This window comes from Penaeus japonicus, unplaced genomic scaffold (genome assembly GCF_977035675.1).
Source record: "Penaeus japonicus unplaced genomic scaffold, GWHDUDI00000001_assembly GWHDUDI00000008, whole genome shotgun sequence".
Lineage (NCBI taxonomy): Eukaryota > Metazoa > Arthropoda > Malacostraca > Decapoda > Penaeidae > Penaeus > Penaeus japonicus.
The window spans coordinates 38107139-38117138 of record NW_028234410.1 but is presented as its reverse complement, the minus strand read 5'-3'; positions in this window follow the sequence as shown (position 1 = coordinate 38117138).

Here is a 10000-nt window from a genome sequence, read left to right as displayed (position 1 = left end):
CCCTCTCACCTCCCCCCTTTTCCACTTCCCCTTCTCCCAATTTCCACCTCCCCCTCCCCCCTCACCTCCCCCTTCCTCCCCTCTCCACCTCCTCCTCCCCCCTTCCTCCCCACTCCACCTCCTTCCCCATCCCCCTCAACTTCCCCCCTTTCCACTTCCCCCTCCCCCTCACCACCTGAAAACAAGTTCCTCAATTCCCTTGCCTGAGAAAATTACTTTTGGCTGAAAATTTCAATTCCCTGCGGCGGTGGGGAGCCGTCTGCTGCGGCGCTTATCAGTAACATCAGAAAAACTCTCTCTCTCTCTATCTCTCTCTCCCTCTCTCGCTATCTCTGTCTCTCTCTCTCTATCTCTCTCTCGCTATCTCTGTTTCTCTCTTTCTCATCCTCTCTCCCTCTCTCTTTCCCATCCTCTCTCTTTATCTCATTCTTTCTTTCTTTCTCTCTCGCTCTCTCATTCTTTCTTTCTTTCTCTCTCGCTCTCCCATTCTTTCTCTCTCTCTCTCTTCTGTCTCTCTCGCTAGCTCTCTCTCATTCTCTCTATTCTCTCTCTCGCTAGCTCTATCTCTCTCTCGCTATCTCTATCTCTCTCTCTCTCTTTCTCATCCTCTCTCTCTCTCTCTCTCTCTCTCTCTCTCTCACTTTCTTTCTTTCTCTCTCTCTCTTTCTCCCATTCTTTCTTTCTTTCTCTCTCGCTCTCTTTCTCTCTCTCTCTCTCTCTCTCTCTCTCTCTCTCTCTATATATATATATATATATATATATATATATATATCTAGCTATCTCTCGCTCTTTCTCTTTCTCAATTCTTTCTTTCTCCAAATAACGCCAACTAATATCACACTACAACTTTTAATTGATTTCCGAAGTGTTACTCATGGGCGCTATTTCTCGATTCTGCTTCTTTTTCTGTTTTCTCTCTCTTCTGGGAAAGTGTGCATAAACATATATATATATATATATATATATATATATATATATATATATATGTGTGTGTGTGTGTGTGTGTGTGTGTGTGTGTGTGTGCATGTATATAAGTGTATACTCATGTATACACACACACATAGAAGGACGAACAAAGGTAGAGAAGAAGAAAGCGAGAACGAAAAGAAACGAAGAAAAATAGAGAGAAAGAGAGAGACAAAGAGAGAGAGAGAACAAGAGAGAGAGAGAGAGAGAGAAAGAGAGAGAGAAAGAGAGAGAATAAGAAAGGCAGAGACAAAAAGGAACAAGCACCAATGAGAGAGAGAGAGAGAGAAAAAAAAAACTTATCTTGGAGCGAACTCTGCCCAGGCAAGGGCGAGGGGAAACCAAAGGAGGCGTAACCATGCAAGAAGGGGAAACAGGGACACCTCGAGTAGTTCACGCAAGGGGAAGAGAAGCGATAGAAGAAGAGGAGAAACGATAAGAGGGAAGAAAAAGGCAAACTGCAAAAGAAGAAAAGGAAGATGATGGGACATGTAAGAGGAGGAAGAAGAGAAAGAGGAGAAAAGGAGGAAAAGGAGGAAGGAGAGCAAGAAAAGAAGGAAGAAAAGAACGAAGGGAGAAGAAGGGGAAGAGGAAAATCAAGAGAAGAGAAGGAAGAGGAAGAGAAAAAAAGAGGAGAACGAGGAAGAGAAAGAAGGGGAAGAGAAGAAGAGGAGGAGGAAGAGGAGGAAGGAGAAGAAGAGAAGGAGTAAGAGATAAAAGAAAAAGAGAAGGTCCTATGAGCTCATGCACGAGGAAAAAGCTTGAAAGATGGTCCTTCGATGTGAGCTTTCGGGCCTCTTAGGAAGATGGAAAAACGTGCATGATGTCTGTAGGAGGGGGGGGGGAGGGGGAGGCGGGCTTCGCCAAACATGCAGCGATAAGAAAACGTGTATTTGTCGATATGTAAATACATATATCCTTATGCATACACACACACACTGTATGTGTGTGTGTGTGTGTATGCGTGTGTTCTATATCTATACATATATTTTTCTATATAACTATCATCTATCTATTTATTTATCTATCTATACACACACATATATATACATATATATACATATATATATATATTTACATATATATATATAAATATACATATACATATACATATATATATATATATATATATATGTATGTATGTATGTATCTATACCTATTGATCTATGTATCTATACCTATTGATCTATCTATCTATCATCTATATATATATTTATATATATATCTATATACAGTATATATAAATACACACACACACACACACACACACACATATATATATATATATATATATATATATATATATATATATATACATAAATACACATATATATACATATACAAATATAGACATCCATGCACTCACGAATGCACACAGCATATCTCCAAGAATGGCCAAACAAACACACAAACACAAACACAAACTTTCATTCTCACCTCTTGAACCCTTTTCTCTAAAAACACAAACAACAGCAGGCAACACAGATGAAGAAACGCACTGCAATTGTCATTCCTCTTCTCTCTGAATCCTAAGTAGCTTCCTCCTTCACACTCACCCCATCCCCACCCCCACCCCCATAAAAAAACGGAAGTCCCATCCCCCCCTAAAAAAAAAAAAAAAAAAAAAAAATCTGTAATTACTCCAAAGTGCTAGAACGTCAAAGTTTTCCCCATAATGGGAAAAAAGTTTTGGTCCTTCTGAAGAAAGTGCTCGAGTGCATAAATCTTAATGTTGTGACCAGGACGTCTGCCTTGCAACAGGACAAAAAAAAAATTAAGACAATGGATGATAAAAGAGACAAAATATAAAAGCCGATGAAAAAGCAGAATGGAAACTAAGAATAAAAGGCAATTCAAAGAAAATCGAATAAAGACTAAGAATAAAAGATAATTCAAAGAAAATCGAATAAAGACTAAGAATAAAAGGCAATTCAAAGAAAATCGAGTAAAGTAAACAGCAATAAAGAGGAAATGAAAGTAAAGAAATCTTTCTTAATTTCTTATTATAATTCTTATTATTCGTTAAGTTCAGGTTCAGGTTCTTAAGCATATGATTTGCAAATACCAATTACTGAAGCCTTATTCTATAACGCGTTTGACTGTGTTTTTTTCTTACGTTTATCCATATTTTTTTGCCAGTGTTGAGTATAATGAGAACGTTTGATTATTTCTAAGAATTTAGATAGAAGTTCACTGATTACTCACTTTCTAGAATTCAGATAGATTTAGACTGATTATTTACTTTCTAGAATTAACACAGTGATAAACTAATTATTCATTTTCTAGAATTCAGATATAGATTGACTGATTATCCACTTTCTAGAATTCAAATAGATATTGACTAATTATCTATTTTCTAGAATTCAGATACAGATGAACTGAATGATTATCTTTTAATAATTCAAATACAGCAACACATACTTGAAAATATGCAATTACCTCCTCGAAATTACAATCTCCATCATGATTACATAACAATAATGAAAACGCGCAATAGCGAAAGCTTATTAACACTCCTAACCATCTGATAATTCTCCATACTTATTCAAACCACATATATATAAGTAATCAATTCCAGATCTACCATGAGGCACTTGTGCATGACCCCAGTGTCAGGCATTTTAGTATTTCATGTTCTGTGTCCACGTTATCTGTAGAATTTTAGTGTGTTTATGTATGAATTTATAAGTATAAAGGGGTGTTTAAACGGTCAAACGGTTCGTCAAACCTGCTAGTGATGTCAGCCAAAAGAAACATACATTATTCTATTGAGGCGAGTCACCCTTTTCATTACGTAAGAAGATAAATCTATAATGCGTCCACTCCTTAGTTTGAAGCGCAACTGAGGTTTGCTGTTCGACGGTTGTTCTCACATTCAAACGGTTTGTTTACGATGAAGCCCCGCCCACAAAAGTCAGGATCTAACGGACTTTCTTCAAACCGTTTAACTAACGTGTTCGACAACCGAATTACCTCGTTCGCACGTTCAAACATCACTTCAAACACGTGAAGATAGATAGATAGAAAGAGAGAGAGAGAGAGAGAGAGAGAGAGAGAGAGAAACAGAGAGAAAGAGAAAGAGAAATAGAAAGAGAAAGGGAGAGAGAGAGAAGCAAAGACATAGAGACTCGAACCAGCAAAGAGTTTTACATCGATAGAAGCAAATACAGAAACACAGCGTTTGACGAACCGTTTGACCGTGTAAGCCCCCCTTAATTAAGAAGTTGAATGACACTCACCTTGTTCTGGTCGCGACGTACCTATGAATTGAGAGAGAGAGAGAGAATTAGCGAAATATCTTACATATGACAGTCTTGGTGGAGGTGGTTGTATGAGAGAGGGAAGGAAGAGCGAAAGAAGGGAAAGAGAGAAAGGAAAAAAGAGATAGATAGAGAGGGAGGTGGGGGGGAGAGAAAGAAATTGAGAGAGAGAAAGAGATAGATGGATAAATATATATAGAGAGAGGGAGAGAGAGAAAGAGATAGATAGATGGATAGATCGATAGAGATAGAGGGAAAAATGATAGAGAGAGAGGGGGAGAAAGAGACTGAGAGAGAGATTGGGAGATAGATAGAGAGAGAGTGACAGGGAGAGAGAGAGAGAGCGACAGACAAACAAAGACAGAGACTCGCACAGGCAGAGTTGTACATGGATAGAAGCAAATACAGAAACACAGCAATATATATAGGCAAGGCTGCAGCTGATATGCAGAGCAAGTATTATACATGTTCTAAAATATATATAAAACACTAAATATATCTATATATTGACAGTTTCAAGCAAGCTGTATTTTTTAAAAGCTATCTCTATCTATCTATCTATTTATCTATCTTAGGGGATTCAAAGACTTAGACTTATAACTCACTGATATGATAAGTAGATCACACACACTACTTAGGGAAAAAAAATCACTATAATGTAACCTTGACTTAAAGCCGAACATATGCGCGATTCTCGGTTATACAACACGTACGCGCTATCTGCACACAATCAGAATGAAGGAGAGAAATGCAGCTATCGTTAGTGCGGTTGCTTGTGTTTTTTTCAGTGTTCACATTGAAACATGGCGCTGCGATTGATATATGTATATACACACGCACACACACACAGTCACACAACACACACACACACACACACACACACACACACATATATATATATATATATATATATATATATATATATATATATATATATTTATATATACATACACACACACACACATATGTATGCATATATACATATACATACATACTAATATATATATATATATATATATATATATATATTATATTAATATATATATATATATGTATATATATATGTATATACAAATATATATATATGTATATACATACATATATATATATATATATATATATATATATAAATATATATATTATAAGTTGGTATATAGTGGGGTATATGTATATGTATATGTATATGTATATGAATATGTATATGCATATATACATATATATATATATATATATATATATATATATATATGTCCTCACCTCCACCCCACCCCCAAAAAGAAAAAAATCCCCCACTACCACCCCTCTCGCCCACAGAAATGACCACCACTAAACCCATCACCCCCCACCCCCCCTAATCCCCCCCCCCCCCCCCCCACACCCCCCCCCCACCACCACCACCCCACCCCCCACCCCCCACAGTAAGCAATACCCAAACAACATGCCCCCCCCCCCCCATTACCTCAAACCCTCATCACGGAAACACAAGCGGGAATTATCATGATGCACGTTCCCTTTCCCAGTATAAACCACCGCTCGACAACCCGGAATTAACGGCGCCTCTGCATTTCCACGACCATATAATGGTGATTTATAACACGACCTCCCGCGGTGACCTCAATTAATAGACGCGTTTGCAGTGGGGTGGGGGGGGGGGAGGGGGGGAACTGATTACCACTGTGCTAATAATATTCAGCTGATCTAATTGAGAATCTGATTATCATTGTGCCATAACCGGGAAAAGGACGTTATGCAATGGTCTTGAAATCTAGCTATGCGTTGTTGTCATTCAATTATGGGGTGTTCTTCAAACTTTTTTTTTTTTTTTTTTTTGGTTTATCTTCGTAATTAACTTTATAAGAAAACATTATACTTATATATATTAATTTCACTGTTGCGTCATAATCACTATGAACTGTGTAAAACTAGAACTAAAAACAATAATGATGGTGATATTGATAATAATAATGATGATATTGATAATAATAACAATTATAACAATAATAAGGATAATAGCAATATTGATAATGATAACGGTAATAACAATAATGATGATGAAAATAATAATGCAGAGAGAATAATCCTAACAATGATAATAATGATTATTATTAAAATCATAATAACAATAATTAAAACAATATGAAGGAAAAGAAAAAAAAAAGTTGTAACAATAATGATGAAAATAATAACAATGATAATAATAGCGATAATAAGGAAACTGATACTAATGCTAATAATAATAATAATAATGATAATAATGATAATAATGATGACAACAATAATGATAATAATGTTGACAATAATGATAGCAATGATAATAATAATAACAATAATGATGATATTGATGATAATAATGATGATGATTATAATAATTATAATAATAATAATAATGATAATAATATTAATAACATCGATAAAATTAATAATACCATCATCGTCATTAATACTAATAATAACGCAAATGATAATAATGAAAAAAAAACAATTTTAAAGAAAGAAAGAAAAAAATAGAGAAATAATAATAATAATAATAAAAAACATTAATTCTTAAAAGCAATTTTTAGCAACTTCGGTTTGCAACGTAACAAAAGAAACGAGTGAACGAGACATTGCACTATGATGTTGAAAGTGATATGAAAATGACGTTGGACATTGCAATTCCATTTTCGTAATGATGAAAATTGAAGTTAATTGTTAATGGACTGTTAAGTACGCGTTGATATCAATTTCATTATGGTAATTTAGGTGATGATAAAACGATGATGATTATGATGATTGTGATGATGGTGATGATGTTGATGGTGATGGTGATGGTGTTGATGGTATTGGTGATTATGATAATGATGGTGATGGTGATGATGGTGATGGTGATGATGATGATGATCGTGATGATGATAATGATAACACCAATTATGATAACAATAATAATAGCAATAATAATAACAATAATGATAATAACAACAATGATAATAATAACAATAATAATAATAACAATAATGATAATAATAAAAACAACAAGTAAATGGAACCTAAAACGTTATCAAATTTCCGAATCCCTCGCTTAACGCCACTGATCAGCTGTTCCATCAACCGATCTAGTTTCGACACTGCAAAAGGATGTAACAATTGCAGCCTCAGTGATATAAAAAAATCAGATATCAAATTAATAAGATTAGATAGCTCAAATAGTAAAGCAATTAAATGAAGGATAGTCTATAAAGATTTAACAAAAATTTGCAGATAATATTCTAGAAAGTTCATTTCATTGTGGTTTAGAGATAGATATCTTTCTAGATTGGTAGTAGATTTATGGGGAAAGATAGAGATTGAAGGAGAAAAGAGATAGAAAGTTGAATGGGATGTAGGAGGTTAGAAGAGATGCTATATGCAAATAGGTGGAAAACTGACGTAAACAGGTGGAAAACAGATGTAAACAAATTGATAACGGACGCAAACAGATGGAAAACAGATGTAAACAAATTGATAACGGACACAAACAGGTGGGAAACAGATGTAAACAAATTGATAACGGACGCAAACAGGTGGAAAACAGATGTAAACAAATTGATAACGGACACAAACAGGTGGAAAACAGATGTAAACAAATTGATAACGAACGCAAACGGGTGGAAAACAGATGTAAACAAATTGATAACGGACGCAAACAGGTGGGAAACAGATGTAAACAAATTGATAACGGACGCAAACGGGTGGAAAACAGATGTAAACAAATTGATAACGGACGCAAACAGGTGGAAAACAGATGTAAACAAATTGATAACGGACGCAAACAGGTGAATAACAGATGTAAACAAATTGATAACGAACGCAAACAGGTGGGAAACAGATGTAAACAAATTGATAACGGACGCAAACAGGTGGAAAACAGATGCAAACAGGTGGAAACAGAGGCACGCAGATGGAAAACGGGTGTAAATAAATTGACGAAACACAAACACGCAGTCAAAACACAAAGACACAAAAAGGCTCACGAAGAGAACAGACAAAAAAAAAAGCAAACCGATAACAGATTCTCTCAAGGGAAAACAGACAATCAGGCGTCGCAAAAAAAAATAAAATAAAAAAAAATAAAAAAATAAAAAATAAAATAAAATAAAAAAAAGAGTTACTCACGGAAGAAAACAAACAAAAACTAAAGACACAGATGTCATAAAAGCACACAAACAAACAAACACGAAAGATACAGATATCAAAAACCCAAACAAACAAACACCAAAGACACAAAAGCAAACAAGCAAACACCAAAGACACAAATATCACAAAACCACAAAAAAAAAAAAAAAAAAACATTCTATACAGATACCACAAAAGCAAAAAAAAAAAAAAAAAAAAAAAAAAACCCCCCCCCCCCCACACACAAACACACACACACACACACACACACACACACACACACACACACACACACACACACACACACACACACACACACACACACACACACACACACACACACACACAGACACACACACACACACACACACACACACACACAGGTGCAAAGCGTAGGCTAGAGTGGGACAGGTGTGCGGGTCGGCCGGTTGGCGAACGGAATCAATAGCCCAGCCCACTCCTGCTGCCCGGGATCACGTTTGCTTGTTCGTTTTGTTCCTTTAGGGGGGTTTTGGGGTGGAGTGTGTATGTGTGGATTCGTAGGTGGGTGTGGATATATATGAATGTGTTTCTGTGTGTATGTATTAATGGGCGTACAAATGTAAAAACACTTATATATACACACACACTTATACAAGTATACACATACAGATGCATACACGTACACATTCAAACACACAAACACAGACACGGACACGGACACACACACACACATACACACACACACACACACACACACACACACACACACACACACACATACACACACACATACACACACACACACACACAAATGATAATAATGATAATAATAATAATAATAATAATAATAATAAAATAAATAAAAATAACAAAATAACAAAAAAAAACACAAAGAGAGAAAGAGAGAGAGAGAGAGAGAGAGAGAGAGAGAGAGAGAGAGAGAGAGACTGATACAAAGAGGCAAAGAGAGAAAAAACAAAAACAAAAAAACAGAGACAAACAAAACAAAGACACAAACCAACAAACAAAAAACAAACAACCTAGAATATCTACAAAGACAAAAACAAAAAAACAACAAACATCCAACCAACCAAAGACGAAAACCAAACAATAAAACAAACAACCTAGAATATCTCCAAAGACAAAAACAAAAAACAACAACAAACACCCAACCAACCAAAGACGAAAAGCAAACAAAAAACAAACAACCTAGAATATCTACAAAGACAAAAACAAAAAACAACAACAAACATCCAACCAACCAACCAAAGACGAAAAACAAACAAACAAACAAACAAAAAAACAACAACAACGGAAAGCGCCCCTCAGTGCAACTTGCATCCCTGCAAACAGCGCAGCGATCAAAAGCCGCGTTCGATCACACAGTAACTTCTAACCAACGGCACAATGGAACAAACTTTGTGCGTTTGTTTTGCTTTGGCGACACAAAAGAACAACAACAAACACAACAAAGATGAACATCGGGAGGAGAGAAAGTTTTGAATGTTCACACACCGATATTTTACACGGATTGCTTATAACGCCGGGAAAAGTATGGAGTTGAGGTGGATATTCGGGAGGGGAGGGGGAGGGGAGGGGGGGCATAGGCGAGAAATTACGAAGAGCGGAAAGTGTCTAGTTTAAATTAGGCATACAAACTT